Below are 13982 nucleotides of genomic sequence, written 5' to 3'. Positions count from 1 at the left end.
TGGTGCACCTCAACAGAGCTCTTCACAAGCTTAACAAGCTTTCCATTTCCATTTTCAAAATAAGAAGCAGAATGTGCTCACAGGGCTCCCCAGGTGCGTACAATCCCCCAGGAAATTATATACTAGGCTGCAATTTAGTGCGTATCCTCCACTTGTGTTGCAATCTGACCCAAAGGGCAACACCTTTGAGTTACTAACTTAATCCTGTACCAATGTTTACATATTAGATAACTTTCACCATCTGCTGTCAGAGAAACAATGCACTATGTTTGGCAAAGCACTACGCTATGTACAGAACACACTTATTCCTGGGTAGCTGCTGCCATGCTGGAACAGGCTGGCACACAAAATCAGGCACCTGCAAAACAGTTTATATGTTATTGCTCAACTGTCATAAATTGTAGAATACATGATCTCGATAAAAGCTCAGACATTTATCACACAGGGCAAGCCAGCTAAGTGATGAAAGGAACCATAACCGATTTAATGTGCCTTTTCACAATTGCTGGCGCTCTGTGCCACGATCAGCCGTGTTCAGCCAGCATTAATGACACAGGCTGCTTATCTAGAACGGCAACATGAATTGAGCACCATCAGAGTAAACAGACAGTCGCAGTGCGGGGGCTTCTGTAGACTTTCACAAGTATCCGAATTTACTTTTCTCGCTTTAATTCTGTGCTCTCTATATTATCGCTGGATCCAGGGTGGGGGGGGCGTGCTGGGCGTCCCAGGTGCTGCTCTCTTAGACCGAGGTGGAGCCCGAGTGGTAGTCTGAGGTCACCTTCTCTGTGGCACTCGTCACGTCCTTAGTTATTGTCATCATTGCCGCTGCTGGGGAAACTCTCCACTTTAACCGACACGTGGGATAGAAAGCCACGTGTGCAAAACACAACGGCTTAGTAGTCCATGGCCTTAAGTACAAGGCCACCTGATCCAGCTGTTCCCGGAGATGCAACTGACACGGAGGGGGACTGGTACAGTGACAGTGGCTAGGAAAAGAAGCAGGGTATGAGGTCTTGATAGTCAAGCAAGGATTTGGGACAAAGTTGGCATTCCAGAAAAGTAAGAAGTGAAGGCGTCAGCGAGGCACTTGACTGCAAGATACCTCTGGCTGTCATGAGGAAGACCAGCAAGCTGTAAGTTTCATGAAGTGAGCACTGACTCTGGTGGGACTCGAACCCACAACCTTTGAATGACCACTGCCCTTTTCACTAGAAGTCCAACGCGCTATCCATTGCGCCACAGAGCCCCACAAGACATTTATCGCCATACTGTTCTGCACGCCTACTGATGACGGGGCATCTCAGCGTGCTTGTACAAGTAGCATTTACAGATGTGTTTTTTTAATCCCTGTCTCGCTGATATTGAGACGAAAGGAAATGAATGGTTCTTCTTTTAGATAATGCGACTCATGTTGACTTGACTATGAGGGGAAGTATTTGTCAGGCACACTGTGTGTTTGTCTGTTTATCTGTGGCTGTCTTTGTGTCTGTGGCAGTCTGTCTGTGTGTGTGTGTCTGTCTGTGTGTCTATCTGTGGCTGTCTGTGTGTCTGTGGCAGTCTGTGCTTGTGGCTGTCTTGTGTGTGTGTCTGTGGCTGGACCGTTGGGGCTGGTTGGAAACATCGCAAGGTCCCCCTTCTCAAGAAAGCACATGTACAGGCCCGTCTTAAGTTTGCCAATGAACATCTGAATGATTCAGAGGAGAACTGGGTGAAAGTGTTGTGGTCAGATGAGACCAAAATCGAGCTCTTTGGCATCAACTCAACTCGCCGTGTTTGGAGGAGGAGGAATGCTGCCTATGACCCCAAGAACACCATCCCCACCATCAAACATGGAGGTGGAAACATTATGCTTTGGGGGTGTTTTTCTGCTAAGGGGACAGGACAACTGCACCGCATCAAAGGGACGATGGACGGGGCCATGTACCGTCAAATCTTGGGTGAGAACCTCCTTCCCTCAGCCAGGGCATTGAAAATGGGTCGTGGATGGGTATTCCAGCATGACAATGACCCAAAACACACAGGAGTGGCTCAAAAAGAAGCACATTAAGGTCCAGGAGTGGCCTAGCCAGTTCTCCAGATCTTAATCCCATAGAAAATCTGTGGAGGGAGCTGAAGGTTCGAGTTACCAAACGTCAGCCTCGAACCCTTAATGACTTGGAGAGGATCTGCAAAGAGGAGTGGGACAAAATCCCTCCTGAGATGTGTGCAAACCTGGTGGCCAACTACAAGAAACGTCTGACCTCTGTGATTGCCAACAAGGGTTTTGCCACCAAGTACTAAGTCGAAGGGGTCAAATACTTATTTCCCTCATTAACATGCAAATCAATTTATAACTTTTGAAATGCATTTTTCTGGATTTTCTTGTTGTTATTCTGTCTCTCACTGCTAAAATACACCTACCATTAAAACTATAGACTGATCATTTAATTGTCAGTGGGCAAACGTACAAAATCAGCAGGGGATCAAATACTTTTTTCCCCCACTGTACTTATTAATTTCATTATTTGCAATCCACAAAGTCCATCTATAATCATTCAAACGCGGGCTACTTCATCTTTTCTTGCATGATCAGCAACTTTATCCCATGCTAATTAATACAAAAAATGTCTCAACTCCGGTAAAGTAGTATGTCATCATGACGTGATGGTTTTGGCACATGCGCATTAAACAAAACGTTCATAGAACATATGTTTTGTGGTTACCTGAACACGTTATTTAAAGTTTTACAATTCTGTTCAAGTTGAGGTTGTTGTAACTCATCTTATTGTGTGGTGAGACACTGCAATTTCACAGAACATGATTTTACTTGTCCAATTTCCAAAACGAGCTCTCTTCAATCTCCGTTTCAAATCCATGTTGATTTGCGGGTAATCACTGTATCCACTCAATCTTACTACATTTGTAAGAAAACACCTGTAATGCTGTACAATGCATGTGTTTTTCAAGCACATGAAAGATTGTAGACAGGTAGAGATCGCCACTTGAGTGCCAGACTGACTCTATTGTAAAGGGAAGGCAGGATTATGTGTTATATTTGATTTATTATGTATTTAAATGACCAGTCAAAATAACCCGATTTTGGCTATTCTAGGTAAATGTGTTTATAACTTATTTATTTTCGTGTTTATGCAGCTAAAACGCTGTAGGCATGTTTAATACATATAGTTAGGAATAGTCACGAATGGGTATATGCGCAGTGTATTTTGGAACACAGTATAATTCAAATTTGAATAACCAAAACGGTCAAATTGACCGGCTCTGCGCTTGTAGTGTTAAATGTGGGTGTCATATCGTGGGCCGCACTTCCATGTGTGACGGGCCGCAGGTCGAGAACCACTGCCCTATTCAGAACAGGTTGGTCAGATAGGACCAGAACCAGTGCAGACCCAAAGAACAGAGGACGAGCGTTAGGCAGACAAACCCCAGGGCCCCAGGGCCACAGGTTAGTGCTTTCCTGGAGGTCTTTAGCTCCCCTGTATAATGGACCATTCCAGAGAGATTCCCCTTTGCAGTCAATATCATCAGCTCAGCAGTTTGCCAATACAGATCCCTGGGGAGGTGGGGGCTCAAATCCAGGACCAGGGTTAGCCACCCCTAGCATAAAGCAAAACATTACATGTGTTTAAATGGTTGAAGTCAATACAATGATTAATGAATTGATGTATTTATTGAGGTGGCTGTGACAGAGCAGCTATAGAGACTATTGCACTCCTTCACAGCAGCATCTCTGTTGCTTATATTAAGTTATACTAAGGTATGCTGAGCTGACGATATTGAGGTTTTTACTAAAGAAAAAACAGATAACATGCCACAGGTTAACAACCAGTCCAGTCAAACCCTAAGAGAGATCAGGATAAATGAGGAGGAGGTAGTAAAGGGACTAGCAGAATTAAAAACAAACAAATCACCTGGGCCAGATGGTATATTTCCAACAGTACGTAAAGAAATTATGGAAATGATTGTATTAATTATTTCTAAATAGCACTGGTTTCACTGTTTGTGAATGTTTTGATGTTTTTTTTATTTGTCAAATGCATTGACCGTTATTGTTCTTTTAAATGCATCAGATTGTTTTGATAGTTTTTTTTTGTTTGTTGTTTTTTACATTTCAGTTATTTTGACAATTTTTTCACCATTGCATAAATTAAATAGTCTAAAATGTGCTTTTTATTATTTTGTCTTGCTTTTCAAAGACAAAATCAATTACAAAACTACAATTAAAAAATATATATTTAAGACTGAACATTAAACACTGTGCCAACAAAGCACAATAAATAAAATAAAATAAAATAGATACATTTATATCTGGCCATCTTTGAGCCCCCCTTCTTGAATAGCCTACTGTGAAAGCCGGACACAAATAACGGGGAGAGAGAGAGGGAGAGTCTCCGGTTTCGGTTGTGTCCGGGCTTTATTGAGTTCAGGTATGTCAAAAAAGGGCGGAGATACAAAACAAAAACAAAATCAAAAGCAAAAGCAAAAGCAAAAAGTGTCCACAATCGGGGTGCTCCGGGCAGACAGGGGTAATAGACTCAGTCCACCTTCTTGTCGGTTAGCTGCTTCCGTCGGGGAGGGAGAGGGATTAAATAAACAGGGCACAGCCCACTTTATAGCGAGACACTCCTTTTCAATGGTGCTATATTTACGCTCCTGGGCGATAATTGTTTGCTTAGATAGAGGACGGGGTGTTCCTGACCCCCAACACTCTGGGACAGGACCGCGCCCACTCCAACTTCTGAGGCGTCGGTCTGTAGAATGAAAGGGAGAGAGAAGTCAAGGCATTTAAAAAAAGGGTGTTGGCAGAGGCGGTCCTTAATCGCCTGGAAAGCCACCTGGCACTGCTCCGTCCACTGGACCGTATCTGGAGCACCTTTTCGCGTCACTTCGGTCAGGGGGTAAGCCAGGGTGGCAAAGTCCGGCAGAAACTGGCGATAATACCCGGAAAACCCCCAAAACTGCCGAACTTCCTTTTTGGACTTAGGAGGCGGACAGGAGGCAATAGCGGTCACTTTGTCAACGACTGGCCGTACCTGCCCCCCTCCTAAGAGGTACCCCAGATACTTGGTCTCCCTCCTCCCAACTGTTCACTTGCCCGGGTTTTCCGTGAGCAGCGCCCAGCCGATCCAGCAACTCATCCACACGGGGCATCGGATAGGCATCAAACCTAGACACTGCATTGAGCTCCCTATAATCAACGCAGAATCTAGTGCTGCCGTCAGGCTTTGGCACCAAGACTATAGGGCTACACCATTCCGATTGTGACTTTTCAATGACTCCCAGCTCCAACATCTTCTGCACCTCTTCATTGACAGCCTACTTTTTGTAATAAGGGGTGCGATAGGGTTTGACACGCACGCAGGTGTCCAGTGCCGTGTGGATGTGGTGTTCAATGAGAGGTGTGAGCCCGGGTCGGTGAGAAAAGACATGCTGGAAGTGGCACAATAAAGAGCGAACCTGCTGTTTCTGGGCGTTTGTTAAATGGGCGTTTGTTAAATTGAGTTCAGTGCGAACCTCAGAAACAGCGGCTTCAGACTCTTTGTTGTGGGGGGAACTAGAAGCACCCAATGCTTCCTCCTCTCGCCACTTCTTCAGCATGTTCAGATGATAGATCTGCTTTTCCCACCGACGATCCGGGCGACACACCTCATAATCAACATCCCCTAAGCGGCGTGTGACCACAAAGGGTTCCTACCACTTAGCCAGCAGTTTAGATGTTGAATTTGGGAATAACACCAGTACCTTGTCCTTGGGTGAACGATCGTAACCGGGCTCTCCTGTTGTACATGCGCTGTTGTCGCTCCTGGGCCTGTAAGAGATGCGACTGTGCAAGTTTCCCCAGTGCCGATAGCCGATCTCTCAGGTGCAGGATGTGCTGTACCATAGAGGTCTGGGAGGGGGCGGTCGCCTCCCAGTCCTCCTTTATTAAGTCGAGGATGCCCCTCAGCCGCCTCCCGTACAGCAGCTCGAAGGGAGAGAAGCCGGTGGACATCTGGGGCACCTCGCGTACAGCGAACAGCAGGGGTGGCAATAACTTGTCCCAGTCCCGAGCGTCTGTGCTCACAAACTTACAGATCATGTTCTTTAGGGTTTTATTAAAGCGCTCCACTAGGGCGTCTGTCTGGGGATGATAGATTGAGGTCCTGATGGACTTTATCCCCAGCAGCCTACAGAGGTCTCGCATCACGCTTGACATGAATGGAGAGCCCTGATCTGTCAGGATTTCCTTTGGGATCCCCACCCGAGTGAAGACCTTAAACAGCTCCTCGGCGATCCTAGTCGCTGACATTGTCCGTAGATGAATTGCCTCCAGGTACCGAGTGGCATAGTCTACTATGACCAGCACAAATTGATACCCCGGGGAGCTTTTCTCCAACGGACCGATCAAATCCATCCCAATGCGCTCAAATGTTATCTCCATGAGAGGCAGCGGTACCAGCGGAGCCCGCGGTACTGCACTGGCATTGGTCTTCTGGCACTCCGGACAGGCAGCACACCATCTTTCTACCACCTTTTTGATGCCTGGCCAGAAGAATCGGTCCATTATCCGGCTTAAGGTCTTGTCACGACCCAGGTGACCTGCCCCAGCCAAATCAGATGAGAGCCTATGATCCTTAATATTAGATAGATAGTTTTCACTAGCGAGCACCCGGCCGGGCGATGTCCAGGCTGCCCGCAACGCCGGCACATCACCGTGGTTTTTCCAGGGGACCGCACACTGCCGGGAGAGAGAGAAAAAGAAGGAGCTAAGGAGACAGATTTGTTTTTGGGACGGGTAAGGCAAGAAGGGGAAGTGGGTTGGGGAGAAACATGTTTAGGTGTGGTGTTTGGCAACGTGCTGGTATCCAGGACAGTCGGGGTCTTGGGAACGGAAGGGAGGGTGCCTGCCATCGGGCATCAGAAGGTGGCATCGTCCCAGGCAATGATGGTTCTGTGCCAGCCTGGAGACCTCCTCCAGGTCTTCGGGTTGGACGTGAGGACGTGGGAGATGGCAGATGAACTGCTCCAAGGCCACCAGGTCGGCAACTTCCGTGGCGGAGTGCTCCTCCGGCTTGAGCCAGCGGTGGCAGGCGCCGGAAGCCAGGTTCAAACCGCAGGCTTCTGAGCTTTCAGTGCTGGCCGTCTGACGGATGGATGGAGGCGTGTGTTCAAATCCCACTTCTAAAACACTGATAGCTTTTGCTGGCCGGTTAGCTCAGTTGGTTACAGCGTGGTGCTAATAACGCCAAGATCTTGGGTTCAATCCCCACATCAGCCAATGCCAATCCAAGGTGCTCGTTCGTCCAGTAAGAGTCATGTTTTTTGCAAGTTATAGATGAAACTCCCTGAAGGCAAGCGTAGTAGTGCACTTAAGCAGTGGTAGAATCCACAAGACTTCATCAAGCCGTGTCAAAGTCGCCCATCTACATGCACACGGGAAAATGTCCTTTCTCTGCTTTGCTTTTCTCAGAACACTTCATTTGCATTCTGTCCTCTGATTGTTTCAACTCGTGGGCTCCTGCCAAATCCTAATTACACAAACTTGGAGAGGGAATCAAAGCCAATGGCTTCAAGAATCAACGCAAGTTTCATGAATGGCACATCTAAGCCATGTTGCCAACCAGACATTTAGCTGTTGGTCACCTCGACTCGGTTTCATAAGTGTTGAAAGTCACGGAATCCAGCAATTCTGGCATATCGATCTTTACAGTTAGGAAGCCTAAGCGGTTGTGAATCACTGTCTCCATTTTTGGTGCAAATGAAAGTGACAGCAGGTGCACCGGAGAGAGGCAACAGCAAGACAACCCCAAAAAGGGAATGGTTTTGCAGGTGGTGGCCACAGACGATTGCTCTCTCCTTATCCTTCCCGACTGATTCTTCTCTAGTTTTGCCTTTTGCTAGTGTCCTTGTCACTACTGGTATTATGAGGTGCTCCCTGCAGCCCATTCAGGTTGCACAGATAGTCCAGCTCCTCCAGTATGGCACATCCATACGTGCCGTCTGACGATTGCTCTCTCCTTATCCTTCCCGACTGATTCTTCTCTAGTTTTGCCTTTTGCTAGTGTCCTTGTCACTACTGGTATTATGAGGCGCTCCCTGCAGCCCATTCAGGTTGCACAGGTAGTCCAGCTCCTCCAGTATGGCACATCCATACATGCCGTCTGACGATTGCTCTCTCCTTTTCCTTCCTGACTGATTCTTCTCTCGTTTTGCCTTTTGCTAGTGTCCTTGTCACTACTGGTATTATGAGGCGCTCCCTGCAGCCCATTCAGGTTGCACAGGTAGTCCAGCTCCTCCAGTATGGCACATCCATACGTGGCGCTTGAAGAAAGTTTGCTGTGTCTCCCAGTACAGTCTCAAAAGCATGAAGGTGGGAGAGTTACGAATTTTGCAATGTACGGTGAAGATTTTGAGGTTTCCTAGTCTTCGATCACGGAGATCCGATGTGTGATTTAAGTGTCCCCGCAGTTTTCTTGAGCACTATATAATCTCCCGGTGGACACATACATCCTGTCAGAATGGCCGAGTGGTCTAAGGCGCCAGACTCAAGGTGTTGTTCCCTCGAAGAGTGTAGAAGGGTTTTCTGGTCTCCTGATGGAGGCGTGGGTTCAAATCCCACTTCTGACAGATTGATTTATAGCATCACCAATGCTAGGAATTGCAAAAGTGTTCTTTTCACACTTGTGTGTAATGCATTCTGCAGCCATTTTACATAAACATGAGCAAATGCCTGGCAGAGAGATTGCTTTTGTTAGCTGAGTTGGTTAGAGCATGGCGTTAATAACTACAAGGTCTTGGGTTCGATCCTCACATCGACCAAGGCCAATCCAAGGTGCTCGTCTGTCTAGTACGAGTCCTATTTTTTGAAAGTTATAGACGACACTCCCTGAAGGCAAGCGTAGTAGTGCACTTAAGCAGTGGTAGGATCCACAAGACTTCATCAAGCCGTGTCAAAGTCGGCAATCTACATGCACACGGGAAAATGTCCTTTCTCTGCTTTGCTTTTCTCAGAACACTTCATTTGCATTCTGTCCTCTCATTGTTTCAACTCGTGGGCTCCTACCAATTCCTTATTACACAGAATTTGAGAGGGAAGCAAAGCCAATGGCTTCAAGAATCAACGCAAGTTTCATGAATTGCACATCTAAGCCATGTTGCCAACCAAACATTTAGCTTTTCGTCACCTCGACTCGGTTTCATAAGTGTTGAAAATCACGGAATCCTGCAATTCTGTGGCCTCATTCTCAAGGCTATCTTCTATAATACACCTCTCAAAAAAATAAGGGAACAAGTAATCATCACAGCATAACACCAAGTCAGATACACTTCAGGCATATCAATCTTTACAGTTAGGAAGCCTAAGCGGTTGTGAATCACTGTCTCCATTTTTGGTGCAATTGAAAGTGACAGCAGGTGCACCGGAGAGAGGCAACAGCAAGACAACCCCAAAAAGGGAATGGTTTTGCAGGTGGTGGCCACAGACGATTGCTCTCTCCTTATCCTTCCCGACTGATTCTTCTCTAGTTTTGCCTTTTGCTAGTGTCCTTGTCACTACTGGTATTATGAGGCGCTCCCTGCAGCCCATTCAGGTTGCACAGGTAGTCCAGCTCCTCCAGTATGGCACATCCATACATGCCGTCTGACGATTGCTCTCTCCTTATCCTTCCTGACTGATTCTTCTCTCGTTTTGCCTTTTGCTAGTGTCCTTGTCACTACTGGTAATATGAGGCGCTCCCTGCAGCCCATTCAGGTTGCACAGGTAGTCCAGCTCCTCCAGTATGGCACATCCATACGTGGCGCTTGAAGAAAGTTTGCTGTGTCTCCCAGTACAGTCTCAAAAGCATGAAGGTGGGAGAGTTATGAATTTTGCAATGTACGGTGAAGATTTTGAGGTTTCCTAGACTTCGATCACGGAGATCCGATGTGTGATTTAAGTGTCCCCGCAGTTTTCTTGAGCACTATATAATCTCCCGGTGGACACGTACATCCTGTCAGAATGGCCGAGTGGTCTAAGGCGCCAGACGCAAGGTGTTGTTCCCTCGAAGAGTGTAGAAGGGTTTTCTGGTCTCCTGATGGAGGCGTGGGTTCAAATCCCACTTCTGACAGATTGATTTATAGCATCACCAATGCTAGGAACTGCAAAAGTGTTCTTTTCACACTTGTGTGAAATGCATTTTGCAGCCATTTTACATAAACATGAGCAAATGCCTGGCAGAGAGATTGCTTTTGCTGGCTGGTTAGCTGAGTTGGTTAGAGCATGGCGTTAATAACTACGAGGTCTTGGGTTCGATCCTCACATCGACCAAGGCCAATCCAAGGTGCTCGTCTGTCTAGTACGAGTCCTATTTTTTGAAAGTTATAGACGACACTCCCTGAAGGCAAGCGTAGTAGTGCACTTAAGCAGTGGTAGGATCCACAAGACTTCATCAAGCCGTGTCAAAGTCGGCCATCTACATGCACACGGGAAAATGTCCTTTCTCTGCTTTGCTTTTCTCAGAACACTTCATTTGCATTCTGTCCTCTGATTGTTTCAACTCGTGGGCTCCTGCCAATTCTTAATTACACAGAATTTGAGAGGGAAGCAAAGCCAATGGCTTCAAGAATCAACGCAAGTTTCATGAATTGCACATCTAAGCCATGTTGCCAACCAAACATTTAGCTTTTCGTCACCTCGACTCGGTTTCATAATGTGTTGAAAGTCAAGGAATCCTGCAATTCTGTGGCCTCATTCTCAAGGCTATCTTCTATAATACACCTCTCAAAAAAATAAGGGAACAAGTAATCATCACAGCATAACACCAAGTCAGATACACTTCAGGCATATCAATCTTTACAGTTAGGAAGCCTAAGCGGTTGTGAATCACTGTCTCCATTTTTGGTGCAATTGAAAGTGACAGCAGGTGCACCGGAGAGAGGCAACAGCAAGACAACCCCAAAAAGGGAATGGTTTTGCAGGTGGTGGCCACAGACGATTGCTCTCTCCTTATCCTTCCCGACTGATTCTTCTCTCGTTTTGCCTTTTGCTAGTGTCCTTGTCACTACTGGTATTATGAGGCGCTCCCTGCAGCCCATTCAGGTTGCACAGGTAGTCCAGCTCCTCCAGTATGGCACATCCATACGTGCCGTCTGACGATTGCTCTCTCCTTATCCTTCCTGACTGATTCTTCTCTCGTTTTGCCTTTTGCTAGTGTCCTTGTCACTACTGGTAATATGAGGCGCTCCCTGCAGCCTATTCAGGTTGCACAGGTAGTCCGGCTCCTCCAGTATGGCACATCCATACGTGGCGCTTGAAGAAAGTTTGCTGTGTCTCACAGTACAGTCTCAAAAGCATGAAGGTGGGAGAGTTACGAATTTTGCATTGTACGGTGAAGATTTTGAGGTTTCCTAGACTTCGATCACGGAGATCCGATGTGTGATTTAAGTGTCCCCGCAGTTTTCTTCAGCACTATTTAATCTCCCGGTGGACGTGTACCTCCTGTCAGAATGGCCGAGCGGTCTAAGGCGCCAGACTCAAGGTGTTGTTCCCTTGAAGAGTGTAGAAGGGTTTTCTGGTCTCCTGATGGAGGCGTGGGTTCAAATCCCACTTCTGACAGATTGGTTTATAGCATCACCAATGCTAGGAATTGCAAAAGTGTTCTTTTCACACTTGTGTGTAATGCATTTTGCAGCCATTTTACATAAACATGAGCAAATGCCTGGCAGAGAGATTGTTTTTGCTGGCTGGTTAGCTCAGTTGGTTAGAGCATGGTGTTAATAACTACAAGGTCTTGGGTTCGATCCTCACATTGACCAAGGCCAATCCAAGGTGCTCGTCTGCCTAGTTCAAGTCCTATTTTTTGAAAGTTATAGACGACACTCCCTGAAGGCAAGCGTAGTAGTGCACTTAAGCAGTGGTAGGATCCACAAGACTTCATCAAGCCGTGTCAATGTCAGCCATCTACATGCACATGGGAAAATGTCCTTTCTCTGCATTGCTTTTCTCAGAACACTTCATTTGCATTCTGTCCTCTGATTGTTTCAACTCGTGGGCTCCTACCAATTCCTTATTACACAGACTCGGAGAGGGAAGCAAAGCCAGTGGCTTCAAGAATCAACGCAAGTTTCATGAATGGCACATCTAAGCCATGTTGCCAACCAGACATTTAGCTGTTGGTCACCTCGACTCGGTTTCATAAGTGTTGAAAGTCACGGAATCCTGCAATTCTGTTGCCTCATTCTCAAGGCTAACTTCTATAATACACCACTCAAAAAAATAAGGGAACAAGTAATCATCACAGCATAACACCAAGTCAGATACACTTCAGGCATATCAATCTTTACAGTTAGGAAGCCTAAGCGGTTGTGAATCACTGTCTCCATTTTTGGTGCAAATGAAAGTGACAGCAGGTGCACCGGAGAGAGGCAACAGCAGGACAACCCCAAAAAGGGAATGGTTTTGCAGGTGGTGGCCACAGACGATTGCTCTCTCCTTATCCTTCCTGACTGATTCTTCTCTCGTTTTGCCTTTTGCTAGTGTCCTTGTAACTACTGGTAATATGAGGCACTCCCTGCAGCCCATTCAGGTTGCACAGGTAGTCCAGCTCCTCCAGTATGGCACATCCATACGTGGCGCTTGAAGAAAGTTTGCTGTGTCTCCCAGTACAGTCTCAAAAGCATGAAGGTGGGAGAGTTACGAATTTTGCAATGTACGGTGAAGATTTTGAGGTTTCCTAGACTTCGATCACGGAGATCGGATGTGTGATTTAAGTGTCCCCGCAGTTTTCTTGAGCACTATATAATCTCCCGGTGGACACGTACATCCTGTCAGAATGGCCGAGTGGTATAAGGCACCAGACTCAAGTTGTTGTTCCCTTGAAGAGTGTAGAAGGGTTTTCTGGTCTCCTGATGGAGGCGTGGGTTCAAATCCCACTTCTGACAGATTGGTTTATAGCATCACCAATGCTAGGAATTGCAAAAGTGTTCTTTTCACACTTGTGTGTAATGCATTTTGCAGCCATTTTACATAAACATGAGCAAATGCCTGGCAGAGAGATTGCTTTTGCTGGCTGGTTAGCTGAGTTGGTTAGAGCATGGCGTTAATAACTACAAGATCTTGGGTTCGATCCTCACATCGACCCAGGCCAATCCAAGGTGCTCGTCTGCCTAGTTCGAGTCCTATTTTTTGAAAGTTATAGACGACACTCCCTGAAGGCAAGCGTAGTAGTGCACTTAAGCAGTGGTAGGATCCTCAAGACTTCATCAAGCCGTGTCAAAGTCGGCCATCTACATGCACACGGGAAAATGTCCTTTCTCTGCTTTGCTTTTCTCAGAACACTTCATTTGCATTCTGTCCTCTGATTGTTTCAACTCGTGGGCTCCTGCCAATTCTTAATTACACAGACTTGGAGAGGGAAGCAAAGCCAATGGCTTCAAGAATCAACACAAGTGTCATGAATGGCACATCTAAGCCATGTTGCCAACCAAACATTTAGCTTTTCGTCACCTCGACTCGGTTTCATAAGTGTTGAAAGTCACGGAATCCCGCAATTCTGTGGCCTCATTCTCAAGGCTATCTTCTATAATACACCACTCAAAAAAATAAGGGAACAAGTAATCATCACAGCATAACACCAAGTCAGTTACACTTCAGGCATATTAATCTGTACAGTTAGGAAGCCTAAGCGGTTGTGAATCACTGTCTCCTTTTTTGGTGCAAATGAAAGTGACAGCAGGTGCACCGGAGAGAGGCAACAGCAAGACAACCCCAAAAAGGGAATGGTTTTGCAGGTGGTGGCCACAGACGATTGCTCTCTCCTTATCCTTCCCGACTGATTCTTCTCTAGTTTTGCCTTTTGCTAGTGTCCTTGTCACTACTGGTATTATGAGGTGCTCCCTGCAGCCCATTCAGGTTGCACAGATAGTCCAGCTCCTCCAGTATGGCACATCCATACGTGCCGTCTGACGATTGCTCTCTCCTTATCCTTCCCGACTGATTCTTCTCTAGTTTTGCATTTTGCTAGTGT

At 46.5% G+C, this 13982-nt stretch overlaps 6 non-coding genes across 6 annotated transcripts; 5 read left to right on the top strand and 1 right to left on the bottom strand.

Annotated features, from left to right (window-relative positions):
- Positions 1–1158: 1158 nt before the first annotated feature.
- Positions 1159–1249, bottom strand: trnar-ucu (transfer RNA arginine (anticodon UCU)). Its single transcript is given in 2 exon segments — positions 1159–1194; positions 1213–1249. It is a non-coding gene; the product is annotated as a tRNA-Arg (tRNA).
- Positions 1250–7184: 5935 nt separating this feature from the next.
- trnai-aau (transfer RNA isoleucine (anticodon AAU)) lies at positions 7185–7258 on the top strand. The gene has a single exon. It is a non-coding gene; the product is annotated as a tRNA-Ile (tRNA).
- A 1234-nt stretch (positions 7259–8492) lies between these two features.
- On the top strand, positions 8493–8607 carry trnal-caa (transfer RNA leucine (anticodon CAA)). The gene is made up of 2 exons: positions 8493–8530; positions 8562–8607. It is a non-coding gene; the product is annotated as a tRNA-Leu (tRNA).
- A 1363-nt stretch (positions 8608–9970) lies between these two features.
- trnal-caa (transfer RNA leucine (anticodon CAA)) lies at positions 9971–10085 on the top strand. Its single transcript has 2 exons — positions 9971–10008; positions 10040–10085. It is a non-coding gene; the product is annotated as a tRNA-Leu (tRNA).
- A 1372-nt stretch (positions 10086–11457) lies between these two features.
- trnal-caa (transfer RNA leucine (anticodon CAA)) lies at positions 11458–11572 on the top strand. The gene is made up of 2 exons: positions 11458–11495; positions 11527–11572. It is a non-coding gene; the product is annotated as a tRNA-Leu (tRNA).
- Positions 11573–12782: 1210 nt separating this feature from the next.
- trnal-caa (transfer RNA leucine (anticodon CAA)) lies at positions 12783–12897 on the top strand. Its single transcript has 2 exons — positions 12783–12820; positions 12852–12897. It is a non-coding gene; the product is annotated as a tRNA-Leu (tRNA).
- The last annotated feature ends 1085 nt before the right edge of the window (positions 12898–13982 follow it).

Source organism: Amia ocellicauda, unplaced genomic scaffold (genome assembly GCF_036373705.1).
Source record: "Amia ocellicauda isolate fAmiCal2 unplaced genomic scaffold, fAmiCal2.hap1 HAP1_SCAFFOLD_134, whole genome shotgun sequence".
NCBI classification, from domain to species: Eukaryota; Metazoa; Chordata; class Actinopteri; order Amiiformes; family Amiidae; genus Amia; species Amia ocellicauda.
Note: the sequence above shows the minus strand (reverse complement) of the source record. Positions and strands in the feature narration are given on the sequence as shown.